The sequence below is a fragment of the Alexandromys fortis genome, unplaced genomic scaffold (genome assembly GCF_014885135.2).
Source record: "Alexandromys fortis isolate MF-2015 unplaced genomic scaffold, M_Fortis_MF-2015_v1.1 scaffold_10, whole genome shotgun sequence".
NCBI classification, from domain to species: domain Eukaryota; kingdom Metazoa; phylum Chordata; class Mammalia; order Rodentia; family Cricetidae; genus Alexandromys; species Alexandromys fortis.
Genome location: NW_026067895.1, coordinates 5,591,019 through 5,607,058, shown reverse-complemented (window position 1 = coordinate 5,607,058; position 16,040 = coordinate 5,591,019). Strand labels below are relative to the sequence as shown.

The 16,040-nt window shown below is 38.3% G+C and overlaps 2 long non-coding RNA genes across 4 annotated transcripts in view; one reads left to right on the top strand and one right to left on the bottom strand.

Moving 5' to 3' along the window:
• Positions 1-483, bottom strand: part of LOC126510809 (uncharacterized) — a 22,969-nt gene extending 22,486 nt beyond the window's left edge. For 2 of the 3 annotated variants that reach the window (XR_007594502.1, XR_007594503.1), the window contains exon 1: positions 359-483. This is a non-coding gene — a long non-coding RNA (uncharacterized lncRNA). The remainder of the gene's footprint in view (positions 1-358) is intronic. The other variant, XR_007594504.1, reaches the window with a different exon arrangement.
• LOC126510807 (uncharacterized) lies at positions 62-3,494 on the top strand. Its single transcript, XR_007594501.1, has 3 exons — positions 62-766; positions 1,800-1,833; positions 2,551-3,494. It is a non-coding gene; the product is annotated as an uncharacterized lncRNA (long non-coding RNA).
• The last annotated feature ends 12,546 nt before the right edge of the window (positions 3,495-16,040 follow it).

Sequence of the window (16,040 nt, the reverse complement as noted above, 5' to 3'; positions counted from 1 at the left end):
ATTTTTTAAGGGATTCTATTGCTTTCATAAAGTCAATTTTTTCCACTTCTTCTGTGTTAGGGTGTTCAAATCTTTCTGTTGTAAGATCTTTGGGATCTGGCGTTTTCATGTTGTTTTTCAAATTATTGGGTAATGTTCTGCCTTGGCGCCTGCCCATCTCCTCCTTTCAATGCTATCTAATTGGTCTTTTAAAATCGGATCGGGTTTCTCTGCTGGCCAGAGGCTTCTCTTACTAATTGCCCTCGCTCTGTTTCCTGGCTCCTGCCTGGGGCCAAGAACCCTCTCACCCCTCAGAAGGGTTTTCTGGAACAGGACCCGGCTCCCCGTTTGCCAGGGCCCTCGCCAACCAAAGGCCTACCTCTTTGATTTAATTGTAGTGGGGCGATCTGCTCTCCGTGTTGCTTGCTGGTCCCTGCTGCCTGCGTCCTCTGCCACCGCGCCAGTCCCCTCCGGTCCCGGCCTCAGCCTGCGGCCTGGCCTGCGTTGCCGGCCTGCGCTGCTCCGCTCTGCCGTCTGCGGGCGCCTGCGCCGTGCAGGTCCGCTGTCTCTTTCTTTCTCTTTGATTTAATTGTAGTGGGGCGATCTGCTCTCGGTGTTGCGCGCTGGTCCCTGCCGCCTGCGTCCTCTGCCACCGCGCCAGTCCCCTCCGGTCCCGGCCTGGCCTGCGGCCTGTCCTGCGTTGCCCTCCTGCGCCGCCGCTGGCTCCGTCTGCGGGCGCCTGCGCCGCCGCTGGCTCCGTCTGCCTTTTCCCAGTCTTAATACTAAGGTAGGTGTTTAGTACTGCCTTAACTCGATATACCATGCTTTGTTGATACTCATGGGAAGCCTGCCCCTTTCTGAACAGAAACAGGAGGAGAGTGTTGGGAGGGGTGAAGAGGTTGTGGAAGGAAGAAATGGAAGGTGAGGGGGTAGGGGAAACTGTGGTCAAAGTATAAAAATAAGTAAATAAGTTTAATTTTAGAAAGAGGACTAACATTTTCATAAGTATTCAAGAAATACAAACAAGGCAAAATAGTCTCATTATTGCTAGTCACTTTAGAGCGTAACTGGTGGTTCCCTCTTCTTAAGTGACACCTTAACTACAGAAGTTGCTCTGGGTGTTGAAGTTGTTAGTTTAGAGTAGATTAAGGCTACTATAAATTTCAGATAGTAATTAGTCACTTTGTATTCTGCTCCAGGTTTTAAAGAGTGTTCTATGGCTCATGGTTTCTCTTAGATTTATGCTTAGCTCTAGCCAACTCCCCATACTCTTTGACTCATTGCATGAGAGGGAAAAAGTGACTCTGAGTCATCAATCTAACATCATATATCCTGACTGAAACCCAAGGACTCAAAACTCAAAGCAAAATTGTATATGTATATTCACAGTTTCCCTGACCTCCCATTCCCAGTCCCTGTTCAGACTATACCTGACAAAAGTAATTTTGTCACCTTAAGTGATTAAACAATACACAAAACACATATGTAGATATTAAAATAGTTTTAGAACTTTGTTGATACTAGGAATATAAAACATGAAAATGTCCATGTCTCATGGAGGGTGAACCTCTTTCACTTATGAATATTTGTGAATATATAAGAAACACATGATAATTATTAACAGTAGATTGCATATTATGGAGAATGAGATCCTGAGTCAACAACTGGGGTGATCTACATCATGTCCAACTTAAAAATATTGTAGCCTTGTCCTAAAGGCTTGTACATAGGAGGAATATATAAACACATAATGGGGAAACAGGTAGGTGGGAAAAGATTATAGATCTGGACACTCACTACCCCCTTCTCTTTTCTTCTAGGCTGTTATTCCTGGAACTGTTTATTTTAAAAAAGGTATTTAAAAGTTTAGATACTTTTCTATGTGCAGAATATATAATTAGGAATACCTATGCTTTAATTTTCTTTTGTATTAATTGTGTGTGTGTGTGTGTGTGTGTGTGTGTGTGTGTGTGTGCCATGTGATTTAGGGAAATGTCAGGAGAAAACAATTTGAGAAAACTGTTTCTCTTCTTCCATAAAGTGGTCCCTTGAGATCAACCTTAGGTAGTCAAGATTGACGGCTGATGTCTCCCCAGGAATACCCATTTAAATAAAAGGAGCTGGGTAAAGAAAAATATTTTATTCACTGTAAAAAAAAAACACTCGCTAAGGTTTACTATGAATGTTTCTGTTGATCATGTGGGAAAAACAGCTTGAGCAGTGTCTTTACAGGAGAATAAAAAAATAGATATGAAATCAAGAGTGAGTTCTTGAGTGACTTAGCTAAAAAATTCAGGCAAAAATAATTGAGGTGATCTTTTCTTCACTCTGATGTCAGTAAATAATGACTGGTTTCTGATTTGGCTACAATCTCCAAATCATGGGGATTAGTTACAAGGCTTTTCTTTTCTCTTCCATGCAATCTTGTGTGAACCCAGTAGCTATCTGGACAGCTAACTTGGGGTTTTGCAGATTCATTTCTTGTTTAACTTTGATGCTTTTTTTTTTTTGAAAAGTAGTGGCCACAGAAGTTGAGAAACAATCATAGAACTCTCAATCTTGCTTTTTAAGTGTTGTCTCCCAGAGGAGAGATGCTTCTGTAATACAGCGTCCCCCAGACAGAGGAATCGTATCGCCTCGAGCTGTTTGTCTTGGGACTAAGAATGGAAAAGCATTCTATGGTTTTGTTCCTCTATTTGCTCCTCATCTGTGAGGAGTTCAGATACAGTCTCCAGCTTCCTCATCTCAACATAGCAGTCTCTAAGCCAAGAACAGTTAAGTGATGGGTCTGCAGATCAAAGGAAGCTGGATGCATGCAGCAACATCAAGAAGAGTGCTGCTCTGCAGAATTGCCAAATCAAAGGAAATGGGACTAAAATGAAGACTCACATAGTCTTCAGGTGGGGTTTCTGGATGCATTTCACTGCCACAGTACCTTATATCATTCCCATAATGAGTGGGTTGAAAAGAGCATCTGTCTAGAATGCAGTTTTACTATACAGTCTACTATTTGTTATAAATGCTTATCAAAATTTTCACTCTGATAATTATCTCGAATACCACCATAGACTCTTGGTCTGGCGATGGATGGAGATAGAGACAGAGACCCTCATGAGAGCAATGGACTGAGCTCCCAAGGTCCAGTTGAAAGGCAGAAGGAGGGAGAAGATGAGCAAGGAAGTCAGGACCGCGAGGGGTTGGTCCATCACCTGAGGCAGTGTGCCTGTTCTAATGGGAGCTCACTAAATCCAGCTGGACCGGGTCTGAATGAGCATGTGATCAAACCGGACTCTCTGATTGTGGCTGACAATGGGGACTGACTGAGAAGCCATTGATAAAGGCACTGGGACTTGTTTTTACGGCATGTTCTGTATTTTTGGGACCCTAATCTATATGTATGCACACCTTTCTAGTCCTGAATGTAGGGGAGAGGGCTTGGACTTTTCACAGGGCAGGGTTCCCTGCCCTCTCTCAAGCAGGGCGGGAGAGGGAGGAGGAGGTGTGGGGGAGCAGGAGGGGATTGGGAGGAGGGAAGGAAGTGTAAATATTTCAATGGAAAATTTTAAAAAATAAATAAAAAAATATTAAAATAAAAAAATTTCACTCTGTATATATTCTCCAAACTTGTCTTGGTTGTTGAGTTCAGTGTTCTATGGAATTTAAATTTATTTAAAGAAACATATTTTCCATTTTGAAGAGAAGCAAGAACATATCAATCTAGCAGCCTAGGAAAATAAATAAGAATAAAATTATATACCATCAAAACTAGTAATAGAAGATTAATATCAAAATATAGTATTAATTTCTTTAGAATTGTACATCTATGAATGAAAATTCTTATGATAGTAAAAGAATAAATGCTACTTGAAACAATGGTATTGAAGATGTACTAAAAGTATAGAGAACATTTTAAAAGTTAACATTAACTACTAACATTTGCATATACTGTTTGAGTTTCATCCCATTCAACAATTAATCATGGCTTACCCAGTTCATATTCTTCATCATTTTTAATGCCATGACTCATCAGGGTGGATGAATTTGCCTCTGAGGGCCAATTCCCAGCAGTCGAGCATCCAGGATCAGCTTCCTGTTCTATGGTTCAGTTCTCAAGACTTTTAAGGCAATCCTTAGTTTCTTGGGAAATTTGTAGTATTTTCTCAAGATTCCAAGATCCTGTAAATATATTATGTTTTTATTATTTTAAAACAAAAACTACATATGTTTCTAGCTCTCCTCATGAACAGCCAATATATTAACTTTCTTTTAAGTATTTGCATTTAATTCAGTAATTGAGCAAAATATCTTAAAGTTTAAATCGTTATGCTAGATTCTATGAAAATGAGAATGATAGTACAATACCTTCTATCTTTTCCTTTACTCACTCAGACACTTAAATTATGTATAAACAAAGTTGCAGTTATAAAATTATATCAAAGCTAGGAAAAATAGAAATGGTATCATAAGAAAAGGGAGTTTTAATCTTATACTATCCTGATTTAACAGAATGCATACTTTTACACATTATGTAGTCATTGGAACGTCATAAAATGATGCAATGCTTCCTTCCCACAGGTATCAGTCATGCACCTTTACTCCTGGTCTGCTGACAGGTCAGAGAGGAGACAGCCTTTCCCTCACACACGGGAAGCAGCACCTTAGTTCTATGACTAACCCAAGCTGGCCACGGGTGATGGACTTAGACACTCTACAAGTCCTGATCTGAATTACTCCGTGTGTGGTTCCTGGAAACAAATGATTGGGGCTTCATCTCCCTCACCTCGGAAACTTCTTAACATAGTAATGTAATCCTCAAAATTTTGGTGACGTCAGAGTAGATACTTATGTCACCTCCTTGTTAAATGAAAATCATATCATCAGCTTTTTACCTTACTGTAACAGAAACCAGAAATGCTGTGGGTGACTGGAACCCATTTGTTGTAATTGATGTCTTCATAGTTACTACTGTGATAAAATTGCTGGTTCTCTATTACACCAACATGTATTAAACAAATATTTTACCTATTACAAAACTCATATATTGAATGTCTTTCATTATCCTGCAGTTTTATTTAGGGCTTCTATTATGGGGAAAACACCACAACTAAAAGCAAATTGGGGAGAAATTCAACTGTACAGTTGATAGCCCATCATTTATAAAGTCAGGGCAATAACTCGAGGCAAGAACTGAAATAGCTCATACAGGTGCGGTGCTTATTGACTCCCTCTCCAAGCCTTGTTCCACCTATTTTCTCATACAACCGAGGACCACCTGTGAAGGTGCGCTATTGCCTACAGTGAGCTGGGCCTTCCCATTTCAATCATGAATCAAGAAAATATGCCACAGGCTTTCCCACAGGCCTACGTTGTGGAGGGATGTCTTCAGCTGAGATTCTCTCTTCCCAAATATCTCTAGCTTATGTCAAGTTGGCAAAATAATATCCAACACACCTCCAAATTTCCATATATGTCAGTAAGGATTATCAAAAATATTGAAGTCTGACTTAATTTTTAAAATATCTGGTGGGATAAGTGCTTCATAATTAAGCTGGGTGGTGGTGATACACTTTTTTAATCGCAGTGCTTGGGAGGCAGAGGCAGGCAGATCTCTATGAGTTTGAGGCCAGCCTGGTCTACAGAGAGAGTGCCAGGGCAAGCTCGAAAGCTATGCAGAGAAACCTTGTCTCAAAAAAAACAAAACAAAGATTGCTTCATAATTAAATTAAATATACAACTATCTGGAAAAAGAACAATTACAATTTCTATAGCTAAAACTGTATGTCTCACAAATATGCCAAGTAGAAATTACTGTGACTTAGAGTAACTAGAATATCAGCTGTATACCTGGCATAAGAAATGATACAATCAAAATTGTACAATTAATGAGGCTTAAAGACAATTTTATTCTGAATGTTGTAAGGTTTATTTTGTAAGTTTTTAAGTAAAAAGGCAATGAGGTACTGTACTATTTCTTGGGAACAACAACAGCAAAGATGCCAGAGAAACCATTGATAGCAACAGTTGTCAGAAACCAAAGAAAAAGCATCTGTAAAAATATATCCCAAAACTAAACTTTCACATTTTCCTGTCTTCCTTTGAGTAAACTCAATAATAGGCCCTAGACACGGAATAATCAAGGTAGCTAGTAAAGTCTATCAGTTCCCCAGAACAGAGAGACAGATGAGAATGTATGGGGGTGAAATATTGCTCACTGCAGTAGACTTCTGTGAGAAAAAGTGGACACAGGAAAAACCTTGATGTTACAAAGTAGGAGAACAAATGCGTAAGTAAGGTTCTCTTGACCAGAGTCAGACAAAGCATTACTCTATTCCATTTCTCTTTGCTCCACATAAAGGGCCATCATTGCAGCATCAATGACTCTTATTTTTATGATATTTTCATGCTGCCCACATATCTCAAATCTAACTGACCTCAGACCATTGATGAAAGGAATTTTCAATACCCCATTTGGCTGGGAGAATGTAATTCCCAGGAGAGTGTGGTGTCACTAAGAGTGTCTAAAATTTTGCATGTCATCTTCTCATGCAATGAAGAAGTCAGCTATGTGACTGAGTGACTTCATAACATCTTTGTCACAATCCAGGTGTACATATTTTCCAATTCTCTGTTCAGGAATTATCGGTAACAGGGAACTGTAAACAATGAAAAGCATTAGAACCAAGGACTGACTTTCCTCTGCCCAAAAAGCTGGTTGTGAAATACCATCAGCACAGTAGCAGGTCTCCAATGGTCCTGGTTTCCAACTGTTTTAATCATGGCTTGAGTTTTCTGTATCCTTCTTCTGGGTTATTCTATAATATCTTGCTTCTTAGGATACGAGATAAATTTGTTTAACAAGCTCACATAATTTGAAGCTTATGGAACAAAATTATTAGGAGGAATAAGAATAAAAGTAATCACACTTTTCACAGACGGATAACCAGAATCTTAAGACATTTGGAGATGGCATTAGTATCACTTTTCTCCAAGAATTACATCACAGTTAAGTCAGAACATCCCTAATAAGACAAATAGCCTTCTCATAAAGTACTATAGATGATAGATAGATAGATAGATAGATAAATAGATAGATAGATAGATAATAGATAGATAGATTAGATTAGATTAGATATTTACCCTATTGCTTTTCTGCCCTAAAGAATTTTAAGTATCAAATCCATTTATAAAGTTAGCAGTTGAATATTCAAGTGTGAATGCTTTGAAAATGAAAGTATGGAAATGGGTGTGGATTCGCTCCTGAAGATCTCACAGACTACAAAGAGGTATAACACAGGTACATAAACAATGAAGCCAGAAATGAGAAGGCCAAGAGTGTTGAGGACTAGTTTCAGGATCACCATGGAGATAAAAGGTAGCAGTCTTTTTAGTTGAAAGGATTATAAGGAGTTATGTGTGGGATAGGAGCATGGATACTTAAAGGCACACAAACTTTAAATTAGGATGCAGGGTTTATAACGAAGTGGAAGAGGAGGAATTAAAATTAGAGGAAACAGATGTAGATGCAGGGAATGGTGAGGCTTGAATATTTAGAGCACGAATAATTAAAGATTGTAATCAATAATATAAATGAACTGCTATAAATAACAATATAAATGAGTTACTACTCATTTAGGAAATTAAAATTGGTAACAGCATATGATTTTTAGAAGAATTATTACATCAATAAGGGAGGATGATTGGTTATTAAAAGTCTGACAAGGTAAAAACGGTAAGATTTAAAACTCTATTAAACATAGTTTAGAGATTATATAGGTAGGGTGTTTTTAGAATTGTTCCTCACATGTTCTTGTATTTGAAGATTTTTTTATTTCTACTAGTAGTTGGTACTGTTTGGAGAGGTTAAGGAACCCCTAGGACATGGAACCATGATGGAGGAAAACATCACTGTGGTGGACTTTGAGAACATAAATTCTTTCCCATGACCTGTTCTCTCTAAGCGTCTTTTGTGCATTTTGCTATGGCAGCTTTCAGTTTCCTGTCCGTATTGCCAGGCTTCACTACTGAGGACTACTGAGAACTCAAGAACAATGGCAATGGGTTTTTGATCCTACTGCACCTATTGGCTTTGTGGGAGCCTAGGCAGTTTGGATGCTCACCTTACTAGACCTGGATGGAAGTGGGTGGTCCTTGGACTTCCCACAGGGCAGGGAACCCTGATTGCTCTTTGGGCTGACAAGGGAAGGGGATTTGACTGGGGGAGGGGGGGAATGGGAGGCGGCGGTGGGGAAGAGACAGAAATCTTTAATAAATAGAATAGAATAGAATAGAATAGAATAGAATAGAATAGAATAGAATAGGAGCTGTTTTTCAGTGCATAGATATTAGCTGGCCCAGCAGCTATTAACTATTTAGATGAATGGGGCCTCGGCATAAGACCTTGAGTCACTATTCTCAGTGACAGGACTCCACTGGATTGCCAGGAGTCACTCTGCTATTCTGTGATGAGGAGCAAGGATGAGACCCTTTCGTCAGAGCAAATTAAGAGGCTAGGATTCATCAAAATACAAGTAAGTTAAGTGAGGTGACATTATAATATATGTTGACTCACAGGTTCACACCTTGTTTGCTGTATTGGCTCACTGTTCAGTTATTTAAACAATCTGACCAAGTTCTTTCTTCATTCAAAGAATAAATCTGAAATATAATGTACATCTTCCTATACGCATTTATGGAAGGTAGGCTGAATTTGTAAGTTAATATTTTATGTTTGTATCTAGTTTTCAAGTTCAGAACACTGAGTTTAAAGAAGCAAGGAATGAAGAGGGTGGTTTGTTTTGTTTTGGCTTGCAGTTCACAGAACCTTTCATGGTGGGGATGTCATGGCGGTAGGAACTCTATCCAGGTGGCCACACAGTTGTATCCACAGTCAAGAAGCAGAGAACCATGATTATAGGCGCTCATCATTCTCTTTTTGATGCAATCCTGTAGTTTCGCTATGGAGTGCTGGGTCTTCCATTTTAACTAACCCATCTCCAAAAACTCTCACTGGTATGTGCAGAGGCTTACCTCCTGTCTAGATGATAGTCAAATATTACCTGTCGCCATGGCCTTGTGATGGATGATTTCCTGAGCCTATCTGCGACATGGAAAAAAGAATAATCACCAGGCACTTGGTTAGGCACTTGGTTGTTGCTAATTGTTTCTGTTACGCAGAAGAAGGAAACTGACACATGAGGCAGGTTGTCAATAATCAACTTGGTGACGGTTTGAAAGTTAAAAGGCTTCAAGAAAGCAATTAGAGAAATCTATATTTCTAAAGAAAAATATAGATAGAACTCAATATTATGTGGTAGAATTTAATTCTAAAAATTGTACGAGTATGTGAGAGCTAAATGCTCATTGTTAAAATGACATTTGTTGCTCAATGAATAGAACTCTTAAAGGGAAGAGGTGGGACACTAAGATTGAATTTGATCATGTGTATGCTTGCGTAAGAAGGTGATCCCACTGGCCTCTTCTGAACTACTGGGCCTACAGGAAGAGCTTACTCTTTCTTGGTATAAGAGCAGCCTTCTCTGACCCAAAAGCTATGCTGTAGCTTCAACTTAGGTGGAACACTCGGAAGATGATATTTATCCTCTTTAATACCTGACCTCAATTCCTTGCCTAACTGCATTTTGGTTCTATAACTAGGGTGGACTTGGCAAAGATCGGGGAACTAAAAAATGGGATTACTCACCAAAAGAACCTGAAGACATAGTTAATGTGCAGCAAAGAGAATCAGGAGTGCATGCCAGAGAGTAGATCTTGATAATGTTAGACTGGAATGGGGATTGAGGATGATGAAAGATGAATGTGATAAGCTAGACTTTGTCAGTAAGGAATCCTTATCCTATGAGTAAAAACTTCCTGGCAAGGCCAGAGAGAATAACTCCAATATTTACTCTCTTTGGATGGTTACCACAATCTTGGGGTTGGGGAAGGGGAAGTCTCACATTCAATTAAGTAGAAATGACAGAAATGCCTTGGCAGAGTTTTGACGAAGAGTTCAGAAGACTTTGAGAAGCATGAGACTTGCTGGAGTTATTCAGTTGTGAAGCACCAGCTGACTTAGTAACTGGAGGGATTGAGATCACTCGTATCTGCATCTCTAAACTGTCTCGGATTGCACTGGGATGGGGAGCCGTATTGTTGAGAACCAGGGACAAGGCCCCAGAAGGGTACAAATGTATACAGTAGAGATTTCAGTACATTGAACTATACATATTTGACATGTAACTTAGAATGGAAAATTAAATTCAGCAAGTACACTTGGTGCATTCTTTTTGTTGCTGTAGTTGTTGTTGCAAATTTTGCTTTTCAGCTCTGGAATTCTTTGGAATTTGACTTCTATATGAGTGATATGCTGTATGTTTGGCTTTCACAAACAGCTTCTCAGCTTGTCCCAAACTCTGGGTAGTCACCCTTCCTCCACAGCGTCCTTGCTTTTCTACTGTCCTGTTTAAATTTGTCTAGAAAAGTCAGTTTCCCCAAATAAATTTTTAGACCCTTGCAAATGGGATCAATATCTTATGCCTCGGAATTTATTATGGTGTTCTACGTTGAACAAATAATTCTTTAGAATTTTCCATCTGTTATTTTAATATTTCCATTTATTAAGCACGGTATGCCTTTTAATCACTAATAATCAAAATGTAAACATTACAGCACGCAGGCATTATCTTCTTAATTGGCTGAATCACTTTAAATCCTTGAGATAAGCTTAAGTAGATAGAAGATTTAATATGGAATGATAAACTGTGATGTGTAAACACCATAATAAAGTGAGTCGTTTGCTTTGCAGCCTGAAAATTAAGTCATCAACGTCTGATAAACAAAAAGACAAAGCAGTCACAGCAATAAAATATACACTGTTAAAACGTAGGCTTCTTTGCTGTACTTTTGTCATCTAGTTCATCACGATGTCTAAAATAGTACTGTAGCCATCCCAGGACTCTTCCCATGTCTCACCATATCAAAATGGGAAATTTGATATGCTTCATAAGGAGATCATCAACATGTCTTAGCCCAGTGAGAATCTAAAAATTATTGAAATCAGGTACCTGATATTAGACTTTATTGCAGAAGTGAAAATGCTATAGTTCTCATGAGAAAGATCGGTGAGACATGTGTGCATGCGCACATGTGTGTGTGTGTGTGTGTGTGTGTGTGTGTAATTTTCAAGAATAAAAACATATATAAATAATCTAAGTGAATATACTGTTAGTAAGAACGTACCTTTTCAATGTCTGAGTGCTTCAAACAAAAAAGGTCATTTGAAGATTGATATCATACCTTCAAAGGAATACTTACCTCTAGTTCCTTGATTAAAATCAGGCCATCTCCTCCTTGACCAGCCCTGACTTCCTGTTTCTTTCAACATTTACAATTACTCTCAGGTTGGCACAGAGCCACTAACTTCACTCAAGTGCATTTCCTGGGCAGATTATGGACCCTTATTAAAGGTTCAGTGCTGCATCTTGATTCTACTTGCTTTTGTAATTCTAGGGCGCTGCGAGCAAACAAAGAAAGCCATGCTTCCGCTTTAAGATTTGTCTGCTTCTGAAACCCAGAGTGCTGTAGTGTAATTATTTCTGTGGTAACCACACAGGAAGTATCTTGCCTTGACAGTTTATACTCGGAAGAAACGGTTATGGGTCTCTGTAGCTCTTCCAATCCCCAGTGTTAAACGCCTCATTTACAGAATCCCAAGCTGCTGCCTTGCTTGCCTTCTTGGTCTTAGCATTGACATTTTGGGTCTTACAGTATCTTTGGTAATTTTTATGGTATTTTTGTTTTGATTTCAGTCTGTTTTCCTCAGGACATGCCTTTCATTTGTGTTTTATCACAAAGATTGCTGGCCCTCTATATAACAAGCTTCAATATCCATAGTCTTGACCAATTGTGAATCAAAGACATTCAGAAAAAGAAAACTGAATCTGTACTGAACATGTGGAGAATTCTTTCATATGATTATTCTCTGAGAAATGTAACACACAATACTGATTTTTGTAGCATTTAAGTTCAAAGGCATATTGTAACTAATCCAGAGAAAAAAAGCAGTGGAGGAGGGGGGTTCTATGCCACCTGACAAACATAGATACAGGAACTGAAGATATTTGGATAGTATTATCTGTAGGGCATCCTAAACTCAATCCCTCATAGGTACCAAAGATGACTGTAGTCTTCTGTCAATAAAATTCTGTGTATGTTCCATCTGCAGTGTGTAGTTTATAAGAAAATTTAGAAGTGGAATAAGAAATATCTCACTTGTTTTCTTTCTGTTTATTAAAGAGACAATTATTCTGCTTCCTGAGGAGCCAAGCTCTTAGAAAGGGGTTTAGGTCACATGTCAAACCTTTATTTCTTTTGCATCTTGTATCTTTAAAAGCTCATAAAGAAGTTCAGAGATATCAATGAATGAAGAACCCGCCTAATCAATTCCTTCCTCAGATAACTTCATTTGCAATAAAGGACAAAATAATGAAACAAGCATATATGGATATGTGTGTGTGTTTGTGTGTGTGTGTGTGTATGTGTGTGTGTGTGCTAAAAAATAGAGTGTGACATTTTGGTGAATATTCTTTGATTTACTCTACTTTTGTTTTTAATCTAATGTCTTGAAGTGTAATTTTAAAAATACTTTATGGTTCAGTGATTTATTGTGTTGGACTTAAAGCAATGTTGGTTTCTTGCTCATTGAGTTTATTCCTGCCTGTAAAAGCATAAAACACGTAGGCAAGGTACCCTTTCTGCTTAGAACTCTTTGAACAATTCATAAGAATAGTATAGTGTCAATAAACTAAATTTCCTTAATGAGCATTAGTGATTCATTTTCAAAATAACACATCATTTCAAGGTATTGTTTTCTTAAGATCTTCAAGACAGTGGCCGACAGCTCTTTTGCTGTTTCAGTTTGTGTGTGATGTAGCTCTGACTGTGCTGATGATTGTGGACACACCCCGATGATACAGTGGTAGCAAGATCTACCTTCTGTACCCAAAACACATTGCACTTCTTTCTCACCAAAGCAGTCCTTGGTGTTCATGACACTTGAGGTAGCTGTCCACAAAATAGCCTTGTCAGAATGGACTTTCAGACTGGAGCTCCCTAAATTTCCACACATGTTCCACTATATACTCAGAGACCAATCACCTCACTAGTATTGGGGTGCATGCATTGTGTCATAATACAGATTACCTAAAGCATTTTTCCATTTGAAAGCCATAATGGGGTTAAAATGAAACCTGGCACTAGAGAAATTCCCAGGAATCCACAAGAATGACCCCAGCTTAGACCCTAAGCAAAAGAGGAGAGGTCTTAAGATGAAATTTTTGGTATTGCATCAAAACAATGCTACTATTGTCCTTAATATAAGCAAAGAATTTCACACCAAAGGATTTTATACATTTCTAGAAATGAATAAAACACTAATTCCAATCCATATTGTCATTTATTACTTAAAGATATGTTAAGCAGAGAGTGGCAGCATACGTATTTAGAAGGTTATTGCGTTTAACTTCGCTCTAAAACATGAGATTCAAGTCAACTATGATGCCTCTTTATCTTGCTTAATTCACGATTCAGCATTTTTCTTGTTGGTCTGTTTTGAGGATGCTATAATAGCATTTATATTACATTTATTGCCAGCAACAATGATTGTGTATGGCCATTTTCTAGAATATGTAAACTAGTTGAAGCTACATGCACACAGAACAGGTTCTCTATACAATCAGCAGATTTATTTTTCTGAAGAACCCTAAGCAAATTGGATTCAAAGCATTTATTCAGAGTTGGTGACTTCTCTGAATACAATCAAAGAAATAATGAATGAACATATTTTACCTAAGAACTGAATGGTGAAATTATTGAAAGAGCTTCAGAAATTAACACAAAGAAATTTATATTTAAAAATGACAGAATTCAAGAACAATCTCAACAGAGAACATTCCTCCAGTGGACAAAAGTAGGTGTGACCAGGCCTGTGTGTCATCTGTTTCTTCCATTGTAAGAATACAGAATAGAACACAATGTTGATGTCTCATCATTATCATTGCTTTGTTTCAACTGTCAGGCATGAAAAATTACAAAGAAGAAAACTTTTCAAACGGAAAGAAACGTTTTGAAAATCATGACCACCTTGTGAGAGCTTAATCCAGAAGAGCTGGTTGATCAAGATCTGTACAGGAAACTGAACGACTAAGAAACACACTGTTAAGATTTTTCACACCCACCTAGAGAGGGGATCAAAGTGCATTCCTGTGGTTTATGTACTATGAGAATGGGTTTGTGGGTATAGGAGTGTCCATGAGCTATTTTCCAATGTTAGAAAACAGTTGTGTGTAGACTAAGGTCCTTTTATTTGGGCCCAGTTCTTTAGTTTCATACATAGCAGTTTTCAATATGATGCTATGCCTTCAAGTATCTCAGCTCAAGGTGGCAACATAGTAAAGAATGCTATACTCAAAACTAGAACTGGATGCCAGTCATGGCATTCTTACTTGCAAGTCATTAACTTCAACTTTGCTTTTGAAATGTGCATGGCAGTTCTGTTTTCTGTTCTGCCTTTTCTAATTGTATAACTGTGAGGGTGAAATAAATGTGTTAGAGACTTTGTAAGCAAGTATATCTAAACAGATGGAGCACTTCACTTCTGACTGATGCTGCAGAGAGAATTTCTCTTCTCTAGCTTAAATTTAAAAGACCCTCTAGAGATGTGCTTAAGGAGGAAATGCTAGGCCATCAGCTATGACCCTGTCCTTAGTGTGACTGCATAGCAGCAGTGCAAGAGTCAGGTGGTCAAAAGATAGAATCCCACGTGATCAATGAGAGTCTTCACTTTCAGTGTCAGAATTTTTGGCACAAAAACACTTTGTCTATTTAACTATACCCTCAAATAAGCATGCATTCTTAAATGTACACATTTTATTCAGAAAAGAAAATAATTTTAAGTACTCCTTGTTTGAGATCTCTTATAAATGTTGTAAATTATTCCAATAAGAATTTCAACATTCTATTTTGTTTGAATGCATGACATTATTAGGCTTACTTTATGAACAAATATTTGCCTTCCTAATCTTAGAGCTACTTATACAATATTGCTCAGCAAGGTGACAAAGAAGCACCCATGCTTGAGTCAATGGAAATAGCATATGGGATAGCCATGATCCTGTGATGGAGAGTTAGTGAGATGCCTACTACTCCATAATGCTTAATCTGCTTTCAATTAAATGTTGCTAAATGTCATTTCGTCAAATATATTAAGAAAATTGAGGCCTTACTGTCTAAAAGCCTCAGTGTGGAGTGAATACCAAATGCGTCCACATACATTTACTCCCACATGTTCATCTGCTCTGCAGCAAGACAGAGCAAATTCAGTCTAATAATGCACATGACCAAACCTTATCTAATATCCATTGGATATATTTTAACCCAAAATATATATTTATTCTAAGAAAGAGTGGGTCATTAGAGTATGAGAGTTTTTCATAGCCTGACATTTACAGGGACAAGCTGTGCTTACTTAGTTTTCATTGTCCTTTTTAGAGAAGTTCATCCTTGCCTGAAGGATCTCAGTGTAGGTGAGTACACACCAGAGGGTGGAATCTGCTGAGTTTCTGTCTTGAACCACAAAGAATGCAGCCAGTCAACCAAATACAAACACTAACACATTATTCCCTTGCCACCTGTCCATTCGGGCTCAATGCCATGTAAAGTTTGGCTTTAGAGTTAAGGGATTGTGGGTACAGAAAGCTTGTTGATTGATTGGGAAATGTAGCCAGACCAGCAAGGAAACGAAGAGAGATAGTTTGAGTTTCTAGGGCACTTGCTCTTCCTTCATTGATTTCAAGTAGCTTTGCACTGACCCCAAGTAAGTATCTATTCAGGAGCTAGTCCAAACCAAGCAGGTATTAACAGTGGTACCTTTGTCTTTGATCACTTAGTTCCACACCTGTCCTGTTATCTCCACTCAGCTTTGTCTCTAATTAAACTCAGAGTTATTTATTTTTTCTTTTAATGAGATCATTCTAAATCCCATTTGCTCACTACTAAGGTTGTTT